Here is a 23,983-nt window from a genome sequence, read left to right as displayed (position 1 = left end):
TGAGGGGTCAGTGTAGGGCTCGGTGTGCGCGGTGTCACCTCGGGTACAGGGTTCATAGTTACCGGGGAGTGTTTGGGATAGTGGTCTGCTGCTCCTGCGGGCGCCAGGTCGCGGATGGAGACCGTGTCCTCCCACCCATCAGGTAAGACCACGTAAGCATACTGGGGGTTCGCATGTAGAAGGTGAACCCTCTCGACCAGCGGGGAGTATTTATTGCTCCTCACATGTTTCCGGAGCAGCCCTGGCCCTGAGGACGTCAGCCAAGCTGGTAGGGTGGTCCCAGTGACAGACTTCCTGGGAAAAGAGAATAGGCGCTCATGAGGGGTGGCATTGGTGGACGTACATAACAGGGAGCGGATAGAGTGGAGTGCCTCAGGGAGGACCTCCTGCCATCGAGAGACCAGCAACCCTTTTGACTTAAGGGCTAAAAGTGTGGCCTTCCACACTGTGGCATTCTCCCTCTCCACCTGTCCATTTCCCCGGGGATTATAACTCGTGGTCCGACTCGTAGCAATGCCCCTAGCCAGCAGGTACCGGCGCAGCTCGTCACTCATAAAGGAGGACCCTCTATCACTGTGAATATAGCAGGGTTATCCGAACAGAGTGAAGAGCTGGCGCAGGGCTTTTATGACGGAGGTGGTAGTGGTGTCGGGGCAGGGGATGGCAAAGGGGAACCGCGAGTACTCGTCAATAATATTGAGAAAGCAGACATTGCGGTCGGTGGAGGGAAGGGGGCCCTTAAGGTCAACACTCAGTCGCTCAAAGGGGCGGGTGGCCTTGATAAGTTGCGCCTTTTCAGGACGGTAGAAGTGCAGTTTGCACTCAGTGCAGACTTGGCAGTCCCTGGTCATTGTCCTGATGTCCTCCAGGGAGTACGACAGGTTCCGGGCTTTCACGAAATGGTAAAATTGGGTGACCCCCGGGTGGCAAAGATGTGCATGGAGGGCGTATAGCTGGTCGAGCTGTGCGCTGGCACACGCTCCCCGGGATAGGGCATCAGGGGGCTCATTGAGCCTTCCAGGCCGGTACAGGATGTCAAAGTTGTAGGTGGAGAGTTCTATTCTCCACCGCAAAATTTTATCATTTTTGATTTTGCCCCGCTGTTGGTTGCTGAACATGAATGCAACCGAGCGCTGGTCCGTCGGCAAGGTGAACCTTTTGCCGTCGAGTTAGTGCCTCCAGTGCCTATTAGCTTCCACTATGGCCTGGGCTTCTTTCTCCACCGCGGAGTGCCGAATTTCAGGGCCTTGGGGGGTACGAGAAAAGAATGCTACTGGCCTGCCTGCCTGATTGAGGGTAGCAGCAAGCGCGAAATCGGAGGCGTCACTCTCTACTTGGAAGGGAATGGTCTCGTCCACCGCATGCATCGTTGCTTTGGCAATGTCCCCTTTAATGCAGCTGAAGGCCACGCAGGCCTCGGCAGAGAGGGGAAATGTGGTAGACTTGACCAGGGGGCGGGCCTTGTCTGCGTAACGGGGGACCCATTGGGCGTAATAGGAAAAGAAGCCCAGGCACCGTCTGAGGGCTTTGAGGGTGGTGGGAAGAGGGAGTTCTAACAGGGGGCGCATACAGTCGGGATCAGGGCCAATGACCCCGTTTTCCATGACATACCCAAGGATAGTGAGTCTGGTGGTTCTGAACACACATTTGTCCCTATTATAAGTAAGGTTCAGGGCTTTGGCCACTTGGAGAAATCGTTGGAGGTTGGCGTTGTGATCCAGCCAGTCATGACCACAGATGGTGATATTATCCAGATAGGGAAATGTGGCCTTCAGTTGGCACTGGTCTACCATCCGGTCCATCTCCCTCTGGAAGACAGAGACACCATTCGTGACACCGAAGGGGACGCGCAGGAAGTGATAGAGCCTGCCGCCTGCCTCGAAGGTGGTGTAGGGATGGTCCTCTGGGCGGATGGGGAGCTGTTACAAGCGGATTTCAGATCTATTGTCGAGTACACCTTGTACTGAGCTATCTGGTTGACCATATCCGCGATGCGGGGTAGGGGGTACGCGTCAAGCTGCGTGAACCTATTGATGGTTTGACTATAGTCCACGACCGTACTATTTTTCTGCCCGGTCCGAACAACAACCACCTGGACCCTCCAAGAACTTGTGCTTGGCTCAATGATCCCCTCCCTGAGCAGCCGCTGCACCTCTGACTGAATGAAGGCCCTGTCCCCCACGCTGTACCTCCTGCTTTTGGTTGCCACAGGTTTACAGTCAGGTTGGCGAACAGCGATGGGGGAGGGATCTTGAGGGTGGAGAGGCTGCAAGTGGTGTTGGTAGCGCAGCTGTCGGCCTGGTTCTGGGTGGGATGTGTGGGTCGGTGTGTGTGTGGTCAGTAGCGGGGTATATGGCGAAGTCCCACAAAACTGAGGATTCCTGACAGTGAGTGGTGGGAGGGGCCCATTTTATGCCATAGTCACACTTTCGAGGTGGCTCTGGAAGTCCAGCCCCAATAGCACAGGTGCACACAGTTGAGGCATGACCAGTAGCGCAAAGTTCCGATATTCCGTGCCCTGCACCACCAATGTCGCTACACAACCCACCCGGATGTCTGTGGAATGCAACCCAGAAGCCAAGGTGACCCTCTGGCTTACTGGCCATGTCACGAGTCCACAGCGTTGCAATGTGTCCGGGTGAATAAAACTCTCCGTGTTGCCCGTGTCAAACAGGCAGCTAGTCCTGTGCCCCTCCACCAGGATGTCCATCATTGACCTTCCAAGCTGGTGTGGGGCGCATTGGTTGAGGGTTACAGTGGCCAGAGTTGAACCGCCGTCTTGGTGCCCAGTAAACACCGGCAGGTAGGGGGCGGGGTGAGGTGGCGCCAACCAAGATGGCCGCCCCCATCTGGGCATGCAAGATGGCGGCCCCCATGCCTCGCATGAGGCGGGCAGGCAAGATAGCGGCCCCCGTGCCTCACACGCAACGCTGCCCGACCCCACTCGTGGTTTAGACTTACAGACTTTGGCAAAATGACCCTTCTTCCCGCAGCTGGAACAGGTCGCTTCTCGGGCTGGGCAGCACTTTCAGGGGTGCTTTTCGAGTCCGCAGAAGTAACACTGCGCGGGCTTGCGACTGGCAGCAGCTGTGGTCGGGTTCGGGGAGTTCGTGGAATCGCGACTGGCAGCAGCGTTGGTGAATTCGCTCGCGGGAACCAGCAGCGGCGGGGTCTGAGGTGTCCACAGGACTGGCGGGGGATCGTGCGGCTGGACAGCGTCAGCGTTGTGCAGAGCAGCCTCCAGTGTGTCGGCCATCTCGATAGCCAAGCGTAAGGTAAGATCAGCATTTTCCAGCAGTCGCTGGCGCACGTACACTGACCTGATCCCCGTAACAAAGGCGTCTCGTACTAGCAACTCCACATGTTGTTCCGCTGTGAGAGTTTTGTAGTCACAAGTTCGCACGAGTGTCTGTAGGACTCGGAGAAACTCTGCACTCGACTCTCCAGGCCGCTGTCATTGCGTAGCTAAGCGATGTCTTGCGTAGACGGTGTTCACCGGCCGCAGGTACTGTCTTTTGAGGGCGTCCAGTGCCCCTTGGTAGGTCGACAAGTCTCTGATAAGTGAGTAAACTTTTGGGGTGACCCTCGAGAGGAGAATTCTGTGCATAACAGCGGGCTCAGTCGCACTAACCTCCTCCAAGTATGATTGGAAGCATGCAAGCCAGAGTTCAAAGGCAAGAGCTGCTTCAGGGGCTTGGGGGTCCAAATCCAATTTTTCTGGACGTAAAATACTTTCCATGTTTTAAAACTTCCAGTCAATAAAATTGATGCACCATCAATAACTCTCTCTGAGACGTGAGGCGAGATATCGGCTTTTATTTACTGGAAGAAGGAACAAGCAGTGGTTGACCACCATACTACATCCTGGAGTCTGAGAGGCCGGGCTCAGGCCTCGATCGCCTTTATACCGGGGTCCGTGGGAGGAGCCACAGGAGCAGTCAGCAGGGGGACGTGTCCAGACAGGTATATGTAGTTCACCACAACGTGATAGGTGAAAAGGGAGGGGGAGGGGTGAAGTGAAGAGCTGGGAAGTTAATAGGTGAAAGAGATACACGGCTGGAGAAGAGGGGAGTCTGATAGGAAAGGGTCAGTTGGTTTCTTTGTTTCATTGGCCACCAGAAAGATGTCGCTTAAACCAGTAAGTAGCGCCATCTTTCTGGTGCCATCTTAGTGTGGGAGACTGAAGGGGTGACTTTATAGGGGTGTACAAAGCATGAGGGGCACAGGTAGGGTAAATGCACACAGCCTTTTTTCTTGGAAAGAGAAAATCAATAACACAAGGGCATAGATTTAAGGTGAGAAGGCAAAAACTTAGAAGGGACTCAAAGGGTACTTGTTCACTACTATCTACCATCAGTGACCATGCGACAGGAGTTTCTGAAGCCCGAAGTCCAATATCAGCAGGTTCGAGAAGAAGATGGCACCAGTGAACTATGCTACAAAGGCAACGACCTCAAGATGGTTCAGGAAACAATTCCTTACATCTCTTACATCTTTTTATTTCAGATTTGGTTCTACTACCGTTAGAGCTTGTTATCTACATTCTGGGAGTGTGATTTCGGGCCGGTTGAGCAATCTGGCACTTGGCTGTCTCCGAGAGTGTTCCACAAGGCCGTGCCCAAAGCGTGCGGTGTGAAGGCCAGGAAGCCTGGAGATGGGACACAAGGCTGTGATCGACTCTGTCTCTCGCCAATTAAAGTGTCGAGGAAGGTTGAAGTCTTCGAGGCGGGTATGGAAGGCAAGCAAGTGTTCACCGCCGTCCGCCGGCCTTCCCACTCGCTGCTGCCAGAGAAGGGTGTCTGCCTGTGATGGCCTCTCACTCTCGCTTGCTCGCTACTCCTGAGGGACGGTCTTTGCTTTCGAGTGCTCTCTCTCTCTCTCCCCCTCTCTCCCGCCCCCCCCCCCCCCCCGACGCTGTCAGCGTACAGCGCTGTGGGAAGGTTTAATCGACGCGGATTGTAGATTTGGACTCTAATTCAGTTTTTACTATTTGTTCTTGTTCTGGTTACTCTTTTTTTTTTGTTACCTCATTTTGGGTGATTTTTGACAGCCTGCAGATAACGAAAACTGAGCTGAACTGAAATGTGGCTTTTGTGTTTTGTATTCTATGCGTCTTGCACTTTCTTGTTGTCATTTGCATGATTTTTTTGTGCACGTGGGACACGGGTTTGGTATTTGAAGTATTTCATTGAACAGGGTGCTTCCATGGTTATTCGTTGTTCCGTAACTGTCTGTGGAGAAGATGAATTTCAGGGTTGTATTCATACTTTGAGAATAAGTGTACTTTGACTTTCAGGACATCTATTTCCCTTCAACCATTCGGTTTTTGAACCAACCGGCAGACGACCAACCACTGCGACTCAGTAACACTGTGCCCACTTTGATCCCCCCGCACTAAAATAGATATTTTTTGAAATTCTAATTGTTTAGCTGGTGGCTTTCCTGTGAATGCTGCTTATCCGATGCAGGTTGCCTGTGATGCTGCACCGACTGCACTTTTCATTGCACCTGCGCAGACAATCAACTTGACTTTGCATATGGGATGAGCTGCCTGAGGATGTTAGCAACGCTTCAAAGGCACGCAGGTGGATGGGAGAGGTTTAGTGGGATATGGGCTAGGATGGGGCAAATGGAGTGGGTGGATCAGAATGGACAAGATGGGCTGAAGGGCCTGTTTCTAAACTGTGTTGCTTTATGACTCTAGAGTGGTGGCTAATCAAGACTCCATTTACCAGCCTTGATGTTTGGCCACTCATCATGAATTTTATTTATTTATTCATTTATTTATTTATTGAGGCACAGTGTGGAATAGGCTCTTCCAGCCATTCAGGCCCTTCGATCCGTGCTGACCAGCAACCTCATCACGGGACAGCTTACGATGATCAATTAACGTACCAATCAGTACATCTTTTTTGGACTGTGGGAGGAAACCCACACAGTCACTGGGAAGTACGTGCAAACTCCTTCCAGTCACCGCTGGAACTGAAGTTCGAACTCTGGAACACCCCAAGCTGTGATAGCATCACGCTAACCACTACGTTACCACAGCGCCATTTATGCAGAGAAGGAGGACAGTTCACCCACAGATCTCCACAGAGCAATTCACTCGTCAGAATTCGCCATACCTTACCCGTTAAACTTTCACCCTCAGATGCCCAGTTTCATTTTATGAGCCACAACTGAACCTGCTTTGACCAAAATCGCAGCTCTAGACCATTTGGCAAATATCGAAATTGTTCGACAACAGTCTGAAATTAAGCACACTGCTAAATGAGACTTTACTGGGTCACTGCTACATTGGACTTCAGTTGGCTTATTTCTGCTCAAGTCCCCGAAGTGAGACTAGTACTTTCCAGACATTCACTCTGCTACAGATATAAAATATCCCGTTTAGTGCCATTGTTGAACTTCTAGACCTCAATCATCTGTTTCAAACTCAAACTAATTTTATTATCAATGTTCATACTTTGATAATCAGCAATCACACTCAGTGGCCACTTTATTAGGTCCACCAGTACACCTGCTCGTTAATGCAAATATCTAATCAGCCAATCACGTGGCAGCAACTCAATACATAAAAGCACACAGACATTGTCAAGAGTTTCAGTTGTTGTTCAGACCAGACAGGATTTATTAAAAATTATTACTCACATTTTAATATACGTTGGTTATTGAATGTGATATATTCACCATCTAAAAAAATATCAGACTGTATATTATCCTTAGATGCAGATAGGATTGAGTGGAATTATCTTTTTAAGACCTTAGAAAAGTTTAATTTTGGGCCTAATTTTATTCGTTGGGTTAAATTAATTTACTTGTCTCCTACTGCTCAGGTTATTACTAACTCTCAAATTTCTAAGCCCTTTAAATTACAGCGGGGAACTAGACAAGGTTGCCCTCTTAGTCCTTTACCTTTTGCTTTAGCTATAGAACTCTTAGCAATAGCATTTTGAGAATCTAAGGACATTTCTGGTATACTAAGGGAAGGTATGACTCATAAAATTTCATTATATGTTGATGATATTTTACTTTTTATCTCTAACACTGAAACTTCTTTACCTTCAGTTCTTTCTTTAATTTCCCAGTTTAGTTTTTTTATTTCAGGATATAAGCTGAACCTACATAAAAGTGAGCTATTTCCTTTAAATGACCTCATGTCATCAAATGCCAGATCTCTATTCCAAGTTGTTACAAGTCAATATCTAGGTGTAACAATTACTAAAAACTTCAAGAATTTATTTCAAGAAGACTTAAACCCCTTATTGAATTATGTGAAAAAGATGCTTTCTAAATGGTCTCCTCTTTCTTTATCTCTAATTGGCCGAATTAATTCGATTAAAATGAAGATTCTTCCTAAATTTCTATATCTTTTTCAGGCTTTACCTATTTTTATTCCTAAGACTTACTTTGATTCTTTAGATTCAATTTTAACATCTTATATTTGGAATAATAAACAAGCTCATTTAAGTAAAGTTTACCTACAAAGAAATAAAGAGATGGGTGGATTAGCCCTACCCAATTTTAGGTTTTACTATTGGGCTGCCAATATAAGGAATATTACTTTCTGGTCCTATTATATTTATCGTAAAGATTGCCCATCATGGGTCTCCTTAGAAGTTAATTCTGTAAAAAATTCCTCTATTGTCTCTCTTCTTGGATCATACTCTTATTTTTCAGCAAATAAAACAACAGATAACATAATTGTTAAGCAAACTTTAAGGATCTAGTCTCAATTTAGAAAATTTTTTGTTTTAGCGAATTTTTCATTATCATCTCCCATTCTCCTTAATTATTTTTTATCCCTTCCATGACTGACAAAGTCTTTAAGGATTGGGATGAACTGGGTATTAAGTGTTTTTGGGACCTGTTTATCTCAGGATCTCTTGCTTCATTTGACCAATCGTCAACTAAATTTGCACTCCCAAAAACACATTTTTTACAGATACCTTCAAATTAGAGATTTCTTACATTTCCAATTAACTACTTTTCCTAAAGGTCCTGATAAAAAATTTACTGGACAATGTTTTAAATTTAAAACCTTTTGTTAATGGTTCTATTATCGTTATCTATAACTTGTTGATTGATTCTGGACAAGACTTTTTAGATAAAATAAAAAAAAAGCTTGGGAGGATGACCTAAATTGTCAGATTTCTGATGAAAGATGGAATAAAATTCTTAAATGGGTTAATAAATCATCTTTCTGTGCTCAACATTCTCTTCTACAATTTAAAGTGGTTCATAGAGATTACATTTCTAAACAGAAGCTGTCCAGTTTTTATCCGAATGTTTCTCCACTTTGTAATAAATTTAACTCTGCTGATGCCTCTTTAATTCATATGTTTTGGTTTTGCCCTAAAATTGAAAAGTTTTGGTGGGAAGTATTCCATACCTTCTCACAACTTTTTAGGGTCCAATTTGACCCAAATCCCCTTACTGCCTTGTTTGGTATTATTGCAAATGAAGATATAACTTTAAATACTCTTAACCTACAGGTTTTAGTTTTTACCTCTCTTTTGGCAAGGAGAGCAATCTTGCTTAAATGGAAGGAGTCTACCCCTCCTACACATCTTCAATGTGATATTATGTCTTATTTAAATTTAGAGAAGATCCGCTGCTCAGTCTTAAATTTGAAACAATCTTTTGATGATATCTGGGGACCTTCCCTAAATTACTTTACCAATTTATAAAGTTTAACAGTGCACAGACTTTTATGTATGTTTTTATCTTCTCTTCTTAAGCGAATATGTTTTTTTTCTAATTATCCATTATCATCCATCAGCTTTTACTTTGGTATCTTTAAATGTTTGATTACGGAGTGGTATACCTTTATGTGATATGCTATAACATTTTGATCACTTTTATTATAATATATGAATGTACACAATTTATGTTGAGATGTATCTATGTGTTGCACTCTGTAAATCTTGCTTTTTCTTCTGAATAAAAATATTGTAAAAAGGAAAAAGGTTGTTCAGACCAGACATCTTTTGACGGTGGAATGATTGTTGGTGCCAGATGGGGTGGTCTGAGTATCTCAGAAACTGCTGATCTCCTGGGATTTTCACACACAAAAGTTTCTAGAGTTTCAAGGTTCAGGGTACACTTATTATCAAAGTATGCATGCAGTATACATTTCCGAGATTCATCTTACAGAGCATGGTGTGAAAAGCAGGAGCCCCATTTGCCTGAAGCAACTGGTTATAAGGAGCCAGCAGCCTGCCTTTGCCTATTCTCCAGTCAACAGAAACAGGTTGTGGTGAACTACATATACCTGTCTGGATACGCCCCCCACTGACTGCTCCTGTGGCTCCTCCCACTGACTGTGGCTCCACCCACTGACCCCGGTATAAAGGCGATTGGAGCCTGGGCCCTGCCCTCAGTCTCCAGGATGTAGTATGGTGGTCAATTACTACTTGTTCTTTCTTCCAGTCAATAAAAGCCAATATCTCGCCTCACGTCTCAAGAGAGTTATTGATGGTGCATCTCGAGTCCACCAGGCTAAGTAGCTAAGCTACATGTGAAGGCCAGGAGCTGGACCTGGTCGTCAAAGGCTATTTGAGATGCACACCTTTGGGAGCATTTAATAGGCAGTGGGAGCTTATCCCCACTACCTCTCCTCACCAATGTCAACCTTAAAGAGCCAAGTAGCACTTATATCTGGGAATAATACAAGAGATACCCATGCTTGATTGACAGTTCAGAATCATCCCATCATGCCACTTGGAAGGTGGGACACAGTGTGATGGACTGGTCTGAAGTCCAATGGGGGAGTGAGGACTAGTGTGGTTGGAGGTCATGGGGGAACTGGTTCAGCACCTCATCGGTATAAAAATAAAACTTCCTTATCAGCAACTGGTTGCTATTGACATCAACTAACTTATTAAAGTTGTGACATCAGCCTCCCCTAGTGGCATGCAGACTCCACTTAACATTGCGTTGAAGTCACAAATCAGAAGAACACAGTCTAACCTAGAAAGCATTCTGCAAGAGCTGTGGAGTGTGTTAAAAAAAACCAGTATCCCGAATCCAGGGATGGAAGGGAATGCTATCCTAGTTTCCCACTCCTGATCAACGTCTAGTGACAGCAACAGGTTTAATTTTAATTTTTTTAATTAATTTTTATTTCGAGATACGTACAGTGAGGAACAAGCCCTCTTGGCCCACTGAGCCACAGCACCCAGACACCCAGCGATTTTAACCCCGGCCTAATGGGACAATTTACAATCATCCATTAACCTACAAATCGGCATGACTTTGGACTGTGGGAGGAAACTGGAGCATCTGGCGGAAACCCACGCGGTCACGGGAAGGACATACAATCTGCGGAAGGGAATTCTGAACTCCGAAGCTCCGTCATGCTAACTGCTACAGTGCCATGGTTCCCTAAAGTTAATGTGCACTTTTATAGCGTCTTTCACATTGTCCAACAGCTAACGTTATCAGCTGTTAAAGACAGGTACGCTCAGCAAGGTCCAACAAGAAGCAGTGTGGTGAACTATGTGCCTGTCGGGACACGCCCCTGCTGACTGCTCCTGTGGCTCCTCCCACAGGCCCCTGTATAAAGGAGATCTGAGGCCTGATGCTCGGCCTCAGTCTCCAGGACATAGTATGATAGACACTCACTCCTGGTTCCTTCTTCCAGTCAATAAAAGCCGATATCTCGCCTTACGTCTCAGTGTGAGTTATTGATGGTGCATCAAGCGGCGAGTTCGTGATCATGTAGTGAGATCGCAGATGGGTCGGAAAATTACCTAAAATCAGGGATGGTTCCTATATAGGCATCTTTTATTCTCGTGAGACCATGGAGTTGCATCTTGGAAGGTTTCCAGGGCGCAGGCCTGGGCAGGGTTGTATGGGAGACTGGCAGTTGCCCAAGCTGCAAGCCTTCCCCTCTCCACGCCACTGATGTTGGCACTAGGACCCAAGCAGCTTGGCACCGGTGTCATCGCAGAGCAATGTGTGGTTAAGTGCCTTGCTCAAGGTCACAAACACGCTGCCTCAGCTGAGGCTCGAACCAGTGACCTTCAGATCACTAGACCGATGCCTTATCCACTAGGCCACGTGCCAACACGATGGTTCCTGTAAATCCTATATTTGAAAAAGCAGGGAACTACAGACCATAAGACAGATGAGCAGTATGAGGACATTCAGCCCATCGAGTCTGCTCCACCATTCTATCATCCCTCCCAACCCCATTCTCTAGCCTTCTCCCCGTAGCCTTTGATACCCTGACAGATCAGAAACCTAGCAATCTCCACCTTAAATATACTCACTGACTCGGCCTCCACAGCCCTGAGTAATAATGATGCGGCAGACTCTGGCTGAAAAAATTCCTCCTTATCTCTATTTTAAATGGATGTCCTTGTATTCCGAGGCTGTGTCCTCTGGTCCAAGTCTCCCCCACTATAGGAAACATCCTCTCCACATCCACTCTATCTGTGTCCTCTGGTCCCAGACTCCCCCACTATAGGAAACATCCTCTCCACCTCCACTCTATCTGTGTCCTCTGGTCCTAGACTCCCCCACTATAAGAAACATCCTCTCCACATCCACTCTATCTGTGCCCTCTGGTCCTAGACTCCCCCACTATAGGAAACATCCTCTCCATATCCACTCTATCTGTGTCCTCTGGTCCTAGATCCCCCACTATAGGAAACATCCTCTCCACATCCACTCTATCTGTGTCCTCTGGTCCCAGACTCCCCCACTATAGGAAACATCCTCTCCACATCCACTCTATCTGTGTTCTCTGGTCCTAGATCCCCCACTATAGGAAACATCCTCTCCACATCCACTCTATCTGTGTCCTCTGGTCCCAGACTCCCCCACTATAGGAAACATCCTCTCCACATCCACTCTATCTGTCCCCTCTGGTCCTAGACTCCCCCACTATAGGAAACATCCTCTCCACATCCACTCTATCTGTGTCCTCTGGTACTAGACTCCCCCACTATAGGAGACATCCTCTCCACATCCACTCTATCTGTGTCCTCTCGTCCTAGACTCCCCCACTACAGGAAACATCCTCTCCACATCCACTCTATCTGTGTCTTCTGGTCCTAGACACCTCCACTATAGGAAACATCCTCTCCACATCCACTCTATCTGTGTTCTCTGGTCCTAGACTCCCTGACTATAAGAAACATCCTCTCCGCATCCACTCTATCTGTGTCCTCTGGTCCTAGACACCTCCACTATAGGAAACATCCTCTCCACATCCATTCTATCTGTGTCCTCTGGTCCTAGACTTCCCCACTACAGGAAACATCCTCTCCACATCCACTCTATCTGTGTCTTCTGGTCCTAGACACCTCCACTATAGGAAACATCCTCTCCACATCCACTCTATCTGTGTCCTCTGGTCCTAGACTCCCTGACTATAAGAAACATCCTCTCCGCATCCACTCTATCTGTGTCCTCTGGTCCTAGACACCTCCACTATAGGAAACATCCTCTCCACATCCACTCTATCTGTGTCCTCTGGTCCTAGACTCCCCCATTATAGGAAACATCCTCTCCACATCCACTCTATCTGTGTCCTCTGGTCCTAGACTCCCCCACTATAGGAAACATCCTCTCCACATCCACTCTATCTGTGTCCTCTGGTCCTAGACTCCCCCATTATAGGAAACATCCTCTCCACATCCACTCTATCTGTGTCCTCTGGTCCTAGACTCCCCCACTACAGGAAACATCCTCTCCACATCCACTCTACCTGTGTCCTCTGGTCCTAGACTCCCCCACTATAGGAAACATCCTCTCCACATCCACTCTATCTGTCTCCTCTGGTCCTAAACTCCCCCACTATAGGAAACATCCTCTCCATGTTCACTCTATCTAGGTTGAATATTTTCAATGAGATCCACCCTCTTTCTTCTAAACTCCAGAGAGCACAGACCCAGAGCCATCAAACACTCCTCACACATTAACCCTTCTATTCCCAAAATCATTCCCATGAATCTCCTCTGGACCATCTCCAATTCCAGCACATCCTTTCTTAGATATTCCAAATATGTTTTGACCAATGCCTTATAAAGCCTTAGCATTGTCCTACTGCCTCTGTTGTAACTAATTTTCAGAAATCCCAGTTATTTAACCTCAAACGTGGCACCCGTCAGGGATGCCCTTTAAGTCCCTTTCTCTTTGATTTGTCTATGGAACCTTTGGCGATAGCATTTCGAAATTGTCCTGAATTGACCGGGATTTGGAGAGGGGGTGTTGAGCATAAAGTTTCTCTTTATGCTGATGACTTATTACTCTTTCTTTCAAATCCGTCTACATCCTTACCTCCAATGTTTTCACTTCTTGACCAGTTTAGCCAGTTCTCTGGCTATAAACTTAATTTACACAAGAGCGAACTTTTCCCAATTAATAAAGAAGCACAAGAATTAACATTTCGTGATCTCCCTTTTAAAGTAGTTCATAATCAATTTACTTATTTTGGGATTACAGTCACAAGGAAGTTTAAAGATCTCTTTCGTGAAAATTTTGCCAATCTTTCATATACTATAAAACAGAGTCTGGTACAATGGTCACCTCTATCTATGTCTTTGGTAGGTCGTATTAATGTTGTTAAAATGTATGTTCTCCCTAAACTTTTATACTTATTTCAATAAATCCCAATTTTTATTCCTAAATCTTTTTTTGATTCCTTAGACTCTATTATTTTGTCATATCTGTGGAAGAATAAGCGCTCTAGAATTAATAAAGTCTATCTCCAAAAACCTAAAAAAGAGGGTGGCATGGCTTTACCTAACTTTCGTTTATATTATTGGGCAGCTAATATACGTTGTGCTACCTTTTGGTCTTTTTTCCATGGCCAACCCAAGTGCCCTAACTGGGTGGCGATGGAGCTGAGCTCCACTAAAGAATTATCTATCTCTGCACTTGGCTCTGTACTCCCTAGTAGTTTGTCCAGATTAATAGTTAATCCTCTTGTTAGACACACTTTGCGTATTTGGGCTCAGTTTAGGAAATTTTATAGTTTCCATGGCTTTTCCGTCTCCAGCCCTGTCGTACATAATCACCTTTTTTTACCCACTACCTATGACTCAGCATTCCAGGATTGGTATAGGAAGGGCATTAAACATTTTGAAGATCTTTTTATTGATAATCGCTTCGCTTCTTTCCAACAGCTCTCTGCTAAGTTCAATCTGCCCAATGCTCATTTTTTTAGATATCTCCAAATTAGACACTTTATTGTTCCTTTAATTCCTAACTTCCCTAAAATGCCTGAGAAAAATGTTATGGACTTATTTCTTTCTATTAATCCACTAGGTAAAGGTTTAATATCAATTATTCGAGATAAATTAGCAGCCTTACGACGTGCCCCTGTGGATAAAATTAAAATGGCATGGGAGCAGGATTTAAATACCTCCTAATCTGATGAGACTTGGGACTCGATTCTCAAATCGGTTAATTCAACCTCTCTTTGTGCTCGCCATTGCCTTTTACAGCTTAAGATTGTTCATAGAGCCCATATGTCTAAATGTAAACTATCTCAATTTTACCCTAATATTAGTCCGCTTTGTGATAAATGCAAAAGGCCTCTCTCATTCATATGTACTGGTTTTGTACTAGCTTGGAGAAATTTTGGAAAGATGTCTTCATAACGTTATCGTATATTCTGAATCACCACCTAGAACCAAACCCTTTAATTGCTTTGTTCGGTTTCTGGGGTGAGACAGATTTATGTCTGAGTTCGACTAAGTGTCGAATATTATCTTTTGCCTCTCTCCTGGCTAGACGTTTAATCCTCCTTAGATGGAGAGATGTTGCCCCACCCACGCATGCTCAATGGCTTAATGATATTATGGCCTGCTTGGACCTTGAAAAAATTCATTATTCAGTTCTTAATTCGGATTTAAAGTTCCATAAGGTCTGGGGACCTTTTATTGAGGACTTTCATAACCTTCCTCTTAACTAAGGTTTTTTTTTCGGTCCCTTGCTTTCAGCTCCTTTTTTTTGGTAGTAGGCATTAATATCTTCTGTTGCTAAGTGTATTCACAGTCTGGGGGTTAGATTGTCCTGATTTATATTCTCTATATTGTGTTGTGGTTGGTCTGGAGTTTTTTTTGTGTTGTGGGGTTTGGGCAGGATACTAATTTTACTTGTCTTCAATTTGGGTGCTTTTTCAATTATCTTTCTTTGTACCATATTGTTATTGTATGTTTATTTTTGCACTGTATCAATGTTCTTCATTTTGATCTGGGTTTTTTTTTATCTGTAGTTATGTAGAAAATGTATTAAAAAACTAATTTAAAAAAATAAATAAAATAAAGCCTTAGCATTATGTTAATATGTGTTTTAGGGAACACAATGGAAGTCAGTAGCAAAAGGAAGATTTACAAGGTAATTCATCAAATCATAGCATCAGAGAGCAAACAAGTGCAGAATTAACCCCTTCAGCCCATCTAGTCTATCAAACTGTTCTGCATAGTCCCATTAATGTACACCTGGACCAAATGCCCTCTATAGCCCTCCCAACCACATCCCCATCCAAACTTCCCATGAATGTTGAAATTGAACCTGCGTCCACCATCGAGCCGGCAGCTCGTCCCACACTCTCACCACCCTCTGAGCGAAGACATTTCTCTCTCGGCTTTCCCTAATCAGACAGGTGTCAACATGAAGGGAAAGTCACATTTAACTAACTCACCGCAGTTCATTGAAGGAGAGTGCGATGTGGGTACGGGGAACTTGTGGGAAGACTATATTTTGATTTCCAGAAGGCATTCAATAAGGCATTAACATCATCTCCCTGAACAAGAAGGCACAGCAGTGCCTCCACTCCCTGAGGAGATTGAGGCAAACGAGGCTCCACTCCCCCCCCCCAATTCTTAACTGAATTTTACAGGAGCACCATCCTGACAAGCTGCATCTCCATCTGGTATGGGAAAGGCAGAGCATCGGACTGGAAGTTCCTACAAAGGACTGTGAGAATGGCTGAGAGGATTGTAGGGGTCTCTCTACCATCCATTGGGACTTTTATCAGGAGCCCTTAGTATTATTAATGATCCCACTCATCCATCCAACATCCTCTTTGACTTTCTACCATCAGGCAGGAGACTCCGATGCATAAAGACAAGAACAGTCAGGATGGGGAACAGTTTCTTCCCTCAGGCCATTAGGCTTCTGAACTCCCTGCTGCATCGCATTCAAAATATCACCAATTAATCTGTTCCATACCTTACAATATTTAATTTATGCACTTTAGTTTATTTATGTATAATTCACCTGTAGGTTTTATCCTTACTTTCATTAAGTTATTGCGTGTTCTGTGAATTACTGTGTTTTACACTCTGGTCCGGAGAAACATTGTCTCATTTGACGGTATACATGGATACAGTTAAATGACAATAAACTTGACCTTGATTAATGACTATGAAGCTAATAAAGTCCCTTGGTGTGGGAGGCAGCTTATTGATGTGGACAGTAGGTTGGCTGGCTACCAGGACAGAGAGTAGAAAAAGATCTCTGATTGGCAAGATGTATCGAGTGATTGGTCCTGGGACCTCAACTTCTTTCAAGAACTTACAAGAACTAGCATCCATCAAAATGCTTGTTAGTAGAAACACAGACGGCACTTTGGAAACTTCGTAAGGAAACACATACAGATCAGATCCCAATCTATCTCAGCGACCTCCCAAATGCACGCAAGAAGATCTGAGTTCTGAAGAGCAGAGACACACTAAACAGCACGGCAGAACTAAAGAACGAAGAGAACAAACATCTCATTAAAGTATTCGCACAAAGTGGATACCTATGGAACTTCATACGCAGATACCCACAAGGCCGACAGTGCACCAACCAAGAAGCAACCAGACATTGTGCTTCTGTACACTTGAAATATCGTGGAAATGACGGTCCAACTACTCCAAGAACATAGAATTTCAGTCACACAAAAGCCAACAGAAACACTGAGGAGTACTTTATAAAATCTGTTAAGTAAAACCAATGTTGTCCACAAAATCCAATGTGGAGACTGCCACAAATATGTCTACAAGGATCCATGAACAGCAACTGGTAAGGTGGCATATTGGTCTCCACCCATGAAGATCAAGAGGGGCACAAATTCTACTGGGCATCAGTGAACGTCGTAGCACAAGCAAACACACAACATTCCTAGAATTCCTAGAAGCACAGCTTTCCGTGAACAATTCTGCAAGCAAACACGTAGACCTCAATTCTATTTATGAGCCGATGAGGGCAAAATTCCTGACCACAATGCACAAAGTTCGCCACACAGGCAATCAGCAAAGACGTTTGTTGTCTGGAGTAAGAGGTATAGGTAGGGTACAGCCAGATAGACTTTATCCCAGGGAGGAACTAGCTAATACAAGAGGGCATAATTTTGGTGGAAAGTTGCCAAGGTAGTGTTTTTTACACACAGTGGTAGATGTGTGGGACACCCTGCCAGGAGTTTTAGTAGAGCCAGATAGATTGGGGAGATTTAAAAGACTCTTAGGCATATGGCTGAGAGGAAAATGGAGGGTGATGGGAGAAGATTGAGCTTAGAGTAAGTTAAAAAGTCAGCACAATAGTCGTGGGACAAAGGGTCTTTACTCGGCTGTACTTATCTCTTACATTCTGAGACATCGAAGATGCAAGTCAGAATCAAAACCAGGTTTCATATCACTGACATGTCATGAAATTTGTTGTGCATGTAGTGCAATACATAACAGAAATATTATAAATACAATAGGAAATATGTATAGAACACAGAACATAGAACAGTACAGCACATTACAGGCCCTTCGGCCCACAATGTTGTGCCAACCCTCAAACCCTGCCTCCCATATACCCCCCCCTTAAATTCCTCCATATACCTGTCCAGTAGTCTCTTAAATTTCACTAGTGTGTCCACCTCCACCACTGACTCAGGCAGTGCATTCCACGCACCAACCACTCTCTGAGTGAAAACCCTTCCTCTAATATCCCCCTTGAACTTCCCTCCCCTTACCTTAAAGCCGTGTCCTCTTGTACTGAGCAGTGGTAGAAGAGGCACTGGCTGTCCATGCCATCTATTCCTCTTAAAAAATATTTTAAAAAGTATAAAAATAAATAGGTTATGCAAAAGTAGTGAGGTAGTTTTCAAGGGTTCAGTCATTGTCCATCTAATGGTGGAGGGGAAGGAGCTGTTTGCAAAACTAACTCTCCTCTCTCTCTCTCTACAAAGGGATACAGGCAGGTTAAGTGAGTGGGTAAAAATCTGGCGATGTGTGAAATAATGATATTTTACATCTTCACAGGGGAAAAAATTTTAAAAGCGTACTATCTAAGTGGCGATGGGCTGCAAAGCTCTGAGACGCAGAGGGATCTGGGTGATTTAGTGCACAATTCACAGAAGGCTAGCATGCAGATTGAGCAAATAATGAGGAAACATAACAAAATGTATAGTTAAGTGCAGGGGAACTGAATACAAAAATAGGCAGGTTATGCTTCAGTAACAGGTAGCACTGGTGATGCATGTTCAGTACTGGGTACCCTTACTTAAGGAAATATTAGCTGCACTGGACGCAGATCAGAGAAGATTTACTTTGAAATTTAGGTAACGAGAACACGAGGAGGCCAGTCACGACTTGAATGTACTCCAACATTCAATACAATCATGGCTGATCCAATCTTGGCCCCAGTGTCACCTTTCAGAAACCTCAATTCCCTCGTGGGTTAAATGCCTGTTAACCTCCAAGTTGATTATATTCATCAGCTCTGCCTTCGCAGTTCTAGTTTGAGATTTCCAAAAATGCTGCATTTTTCTGAGAGAAGTTCTCTCCTCACTTCCATCTGAAAAGGGTCACGTTCTAATCTGAAACTTTGCTCCATTTCTAGAAAACACCATTAAAGATACAGTACATATTCTCAGGATCCCCCCCCCCTCAGAAATCTATACATCCAGTGGCCACTTTATTAGCTACACAAATATCTAATCAGCCAATCAGGTGACAGGAACTCAATGCTTAAAAGCATGCAGACGTGATCAAGACGTTCAGCTGTAGTTCTGACCAAACTCATATGACCATCACAATGGGGAAAAATGTGACCCAAGTGACTTTGACCGTGGAGTGATAGCCGGTTCCAGACGGGGCAGTTTGAGTATCTCAGAATCTGCCGATCTCCTGGGATCGTCATGCACGACAGTCTCTAGAGTCTACAGAGAATGGTGTGAAAAACAAAAAACATCCAGTGAGCATCAGATCTGTGGGTGGAAAAGCTTTGCTATTGAGAGAGGTCGGAGGAAAATGGCCAGACTGGTTCAAGCTGACAGGAAGGCAATGGTATCTCATATAAGCACCCTTTACAACAGTGGTGTGCGGAAGAGCATCTCTGAACACACAGAACATTGAACCTCGAAGTGGATGGGCTACAGCAGCAGAAGACCACGAACATACACTCAGTGGACACTTTATTAGGTACAGGAGATGTCTAATAAAGTGGCCACTGAGTGTATATTTCAGTAAGCTCTCCTCTCATATCTCTAAACTCCACTGAGTGCAGTCCATTCTGCTTGACGCTTCTTCATGCCAAGAATCAACCGAATGAACCTTATCCATCCTTAGTTACGGAGACAAAACCAGATGCAGTACTTCAGATGTGCCTGTGACATTCCTCCTTTATAGTGTGTACCGTTCGGTGATGGACTGGGCCGTATCCCTACAACCCAGTCCATCACGGGAAAAGCCCTCCCCTCCATTGAGCATAGGAGCATTGTCGCAAGAAAGCAGCATCCATCACCTAGGATCCCGCCACCCAGAACTTGCTCTTTTCCTGCTGCTGCCATCAGGAAGAAGGTACAGGAGCCTCAGGACTCACACCACCAGGTTCAGGAACAGTTATCACCCCTCAGCCGTCAGGCTCTCGAACCAGAGGGGATAACTTCACTCAACTTCACCTGCCCACCTGAAATGTCAGGCAGCATCCTCGGAGGGAAACAAACAGTCGACATTTCAGGCCGAGACTCTTCATCAGGACTTATCATGAGGACTGGTGCTGATGAAAAGTCTCGGTCCAGAACGTCGACTGTTTATTCCACTCCATAGATGCTGCCTGACCTGACAAAGATTCTGTGTGTATACTTAAATCTCTCTGTCTCAGCCCCCTCCACTCGAGGTAGATGAACCCTCCATAAATGCCGGAAATCTTGTGTATTCTTCAGTAGCGTTTGATATGTAATCTCTTTAAGTGTCTTTCCAAATGTATTTTAAATGGAGTAACACACATAAAATTCTGGAGGAGCTCAGCAAGTCAGCTGGGGAATAATCAGTTGGCGTTTGGGGCTGAGGCCCCTTGTCTGGACTCATCATGGAGCAGCTAAAGCTCAGGAGATGCCCCTGGTGAATCTCCCTGCACCCTCTCCAGTGCAGTCACATCTTTCAACAGGATGGTGAGTTTCTTCATTACTAAAGGCTTCAAAGGTTATGAGGTAAATGCAGGATTGTGGAGTTGGGAGGGAAAATAAATCAGCCATGATCGAATGGTGGAGCAGACCTGTTGGGCCAAATGGCCCAGTTCTGCTCTCGTTCTCTTCAAAATTCACAGTAAATTTTATTATAAGAGTACATATAGGTCACCACATATAACCCTGAGATTCATTTTCCTGCTCAAGAACCTGATGGTTGTGTGGTAGTAACTATTCTTGAACCTGCTGGTGCAGGTCCTGAGGCTCTTGAACCTTATATTCATACAGAACATATGGTCTTACATTCTAAAGTAACAAGAATGATTTGGACTGGCATCCAGATAAAATTATTCCTTAATTCAGTAATCTTAAATTCTGCAACATTCATCAGAACTGTGAGGGTTTTTTGACAGAGAAAGGTGTTCACAGATTCACTACTCTCTGGCTAAAAATATTCCTCCTTACCTCTATTCTATAGGGTCTCCCCTCAATTTTGAGGGTGTGCCCTCTCGTCCTGGATACCCCCAACAGAGGAAGCATCCTCTCCACATCCACCCTCGGAATCAACATTCAATAGGTTTCATTGAGATCCCCCCACATCCTTCTAAATTCCAGTGAGTACAGGTCTAAAGCTGCCAAACAATCCTCGTATGTTAACCCCTCAATTCCCAGAATCATCTTTGCGAACCTCCTCTGGACTCTGTCCAATGACAACACCTTCTTTCTGAGATAAGGGGCCCAAAACTGTTGACAATACTCCAAATGGGGCCTGACTAGTGTCTTATAAAGACTCAGCGTTGTCTACTTGCTTTTATATTCTATTCCTCTTGAAATAAATGACAACATTGCATTTCCCTTCTTTATCACGAGCTCAACCTGTAAATTAACCTTCTGGGAGTCTCCTAAGTCCCTCTGCACCTCTGACATTTAGGCCTTCTCCCCATTTAGTTAATAATCCACTCTATCGTTCCTTTTACCAAAATGCATGATCATACATTTCCCAATACTGCATTCCATCTGCCACATTTTTGCCCGTTCTTCCAATTTGTCCATGTCTTCCTCGGCCTCCAGAGGACTCACAGATTCATGGAATCACAAACATATTGTACGCAAATCGGTCCCTTGGTTTCCTGCATTGTGACAATGCGTGTAATTCAAATATATTTCCCTGGCTGCGAACGACGGCCGTGTGATCATAAAGAGTGCATCGTAAAAGCTGATTGTTCTATTCAGTGTTTACAAGGTTCTCAGTCTTGCCTCGATGCAACCCTGGAGGCTGGATGGCGGACAGAGACAGATTTGTTCTGCCATTCAGAGGAAGCAAGTGCCAGCAGTTCAACGTTCGTAAGGCACCTTGGAACGTCTCTGAACGAAGTGAAATGCTGCAGTACTCACAACTCTCATTCTCCATGATCAGTAAGTTGGACTATGGATAGCTCCACCAAAACCGCCTGTAAATGTGCAGAGTCCTGGACATCTAACCTCCTCCTTATTTACTCCCACTGGAAAAACACTGCCCAGAAGACTAATCCCATCCCAATCATCTCCATTGTGTCCAATCACATTAATGAATTTCTACCCATTCACTTTCATTGTTAGAAATAGACAGTAGGTGCAGGAGTAGGCCATTCGGCCCTCCGAGCCAGCACCGCCATTCACTGTGATCATGGCTGATCATCCACAACCAGTAACCCGTTCCTGCCTTCTCCCCATATCCCTTGACTCCGATATCTTTAAGAGCTCTATCTAACTCTTTTTTGAAAGCATCCAGAGAATTGGCCTCCACTGCCTTCTGAGGCAGAGCATTCCATAGATCCACAACTCTCTGGGTGAAAAAGGTTTTCCTGAACTCCGTTCTAAATGGCCTACCCCTTATTCTTAAACTGTGGCCTCTGGTTCTGGACTCCCCCAACATCGGGAACATGTTTCCTGCCTCTAGCGTGTCCAATCCCTTAATAATTTTACATGTTTCAATCAGATCCCCTCTCATCCTTCTAAATTCCAGTGTATACAAGCCCAGTCGCTCCAATCTTTCAACATATGACAGTCCCGCCATCTCAAGAATCAACCTCGTGAACCTACGCTGCACTCCCTCAATGGTAAGAATGTCCTTCCTCAAATTTGGAGACCAAAACTGCACACAATACTCCAGGTGTAGTCTCACCAGGGCCCTGTACAGCTGCAGAAGGAACTCTTTGCTCCTATACTCAACTCACCCTTGTTATGAAGGCCAACATGCCATTAGCTTTCTTCACTGCCTGCTGTACCTGCATGCTTACTTTCAGTGACTGATGAACAAGGACACCTAGATCTCATTGTACTTCCCCTTTTCCTAACTTGACACCATTCAGATAGTAATCTGCCTTTCTGTTCTTGCCACCAAAGTGAATAACCTCACATTTATCCACATTGAACTGCATCTGCCATGCATCTGCCCACTCACCCAACCTGTCCAAGTCACCCTGCATTCTCATAACGTCCTCCTGACATTTCACACTGCCACCCAGCTTTGTGTCATCTGCAAATTTGCTGATGTTATTTTAAATCCCTTCATCTAAATCATTAATGTATATTGTAAATAGCTGCGGTCCCAGCACCGAGCCTTGCAGTACCCCACTAGTCACTGCCTGCCATTCTGAAAAGGACCCGTTAATCCCTACACTTTGTTTCCTGTCTGCCAACTAGTTTTCTATCCACGTTAGCACCCTACCCCCAATACCATGTGCTCTAATTTTGCCCACTAATCTCCTATGTGGGACTTTATCAAAGGCTTCCTGAACGTCCAGGTACACTACATCCACTGGCTCTCTCTTGTCCATTTTCATAGTTACATCCTCAAAAAATTCCAGAAGATTAGTCAAGCATGATTTCCCCTTCGTAAATCCATTCTGGACAAATCCTGTTACTTCCAACCAACTGTGCCGCTATTTCATCTTTTATAATTGACTCCAGCATCTTCCCTACCACTGATTTCAGGCTAACTGGTCTATAATTCCCTGTTTTCTCTCTCCCTCCTTTCTTAAAAAGTGGGATAACATTAGCTACCCTCCAATCCTCAGGAACTGATCCTGAATCTATAGAACATTGGAAAATTATTACCAATGCGTCCACGATTTCTAGAGCCAACTCCTTAAGTACCCTGGGTTGCAGACCATTAGGCCCTGGGGATTGATCAGCCTTCAGTCCCATCAGTCTACTCAACACCATTTTCTGCCTAATACTTCTGAACCTAAATGTCTTCCATTTATGAATGCTGTTTGACCAAAGCCATTCGTAGAGTCCCAGAGCACTTCAGCTCAGAAAAAGTCCCTTCAGCCATCTAGTCTCTGCCAGACTACACCCAGAGCAAAATCTGATACCTCTCTTATCGACGTACCCATTCAAACTTCTCTTAAATTGGAGTTCCTCTTCACGCCATGTTTGGCGCATCAGGCAGCAACCTTGCCACTTCTTTGGCATTCATCTGTTTTCTTACGAAGCCAACTTGCTAGCTCAATGCTCAGCCAGCGTGGATGGGAAGTGTGCAGGGAGCCGGCTGGATTCGAAGCCTCGAAGACTGACATGGATGCCACTCACCACCAG

The 23,983-nt window shown here is 45.0% G+C and overlaps 1 protein-coding gene across 8 annotated transcripts in view; it reads right to left on the bottom strand.

The window, feature by feature from the left end:
* The window catches only part of LOC132382752 (potassium voltage-gated channel subfamily C member 1-like), a 162,740-nt gene that overhangs the window by 95,137 nt on the left and 43,620 nt on the right, over positions 1-23,983 (bottom strand). The gene's annotated exons all lie outside the window — the stretch shown is intronic.

This window comes from Hypanus sabinus, chromosome 29 (assembly GCF_030144855.1).
Source record: "Hypanus sabinus isolate sHypSab1 chromosome 29, sHypSab1.hap1, whole genome shotgun sequence".
NCBI classification, from domain to species: Eukaryota; Metazoa; Chordata; class Chondrichthyes; order Myliobatiformes; family Dasyatidae; genus Hypanus; species Hypanus sabinus.
This window is presented reverse-complemented; position numbering and strand designations above follow the sequence as displayed.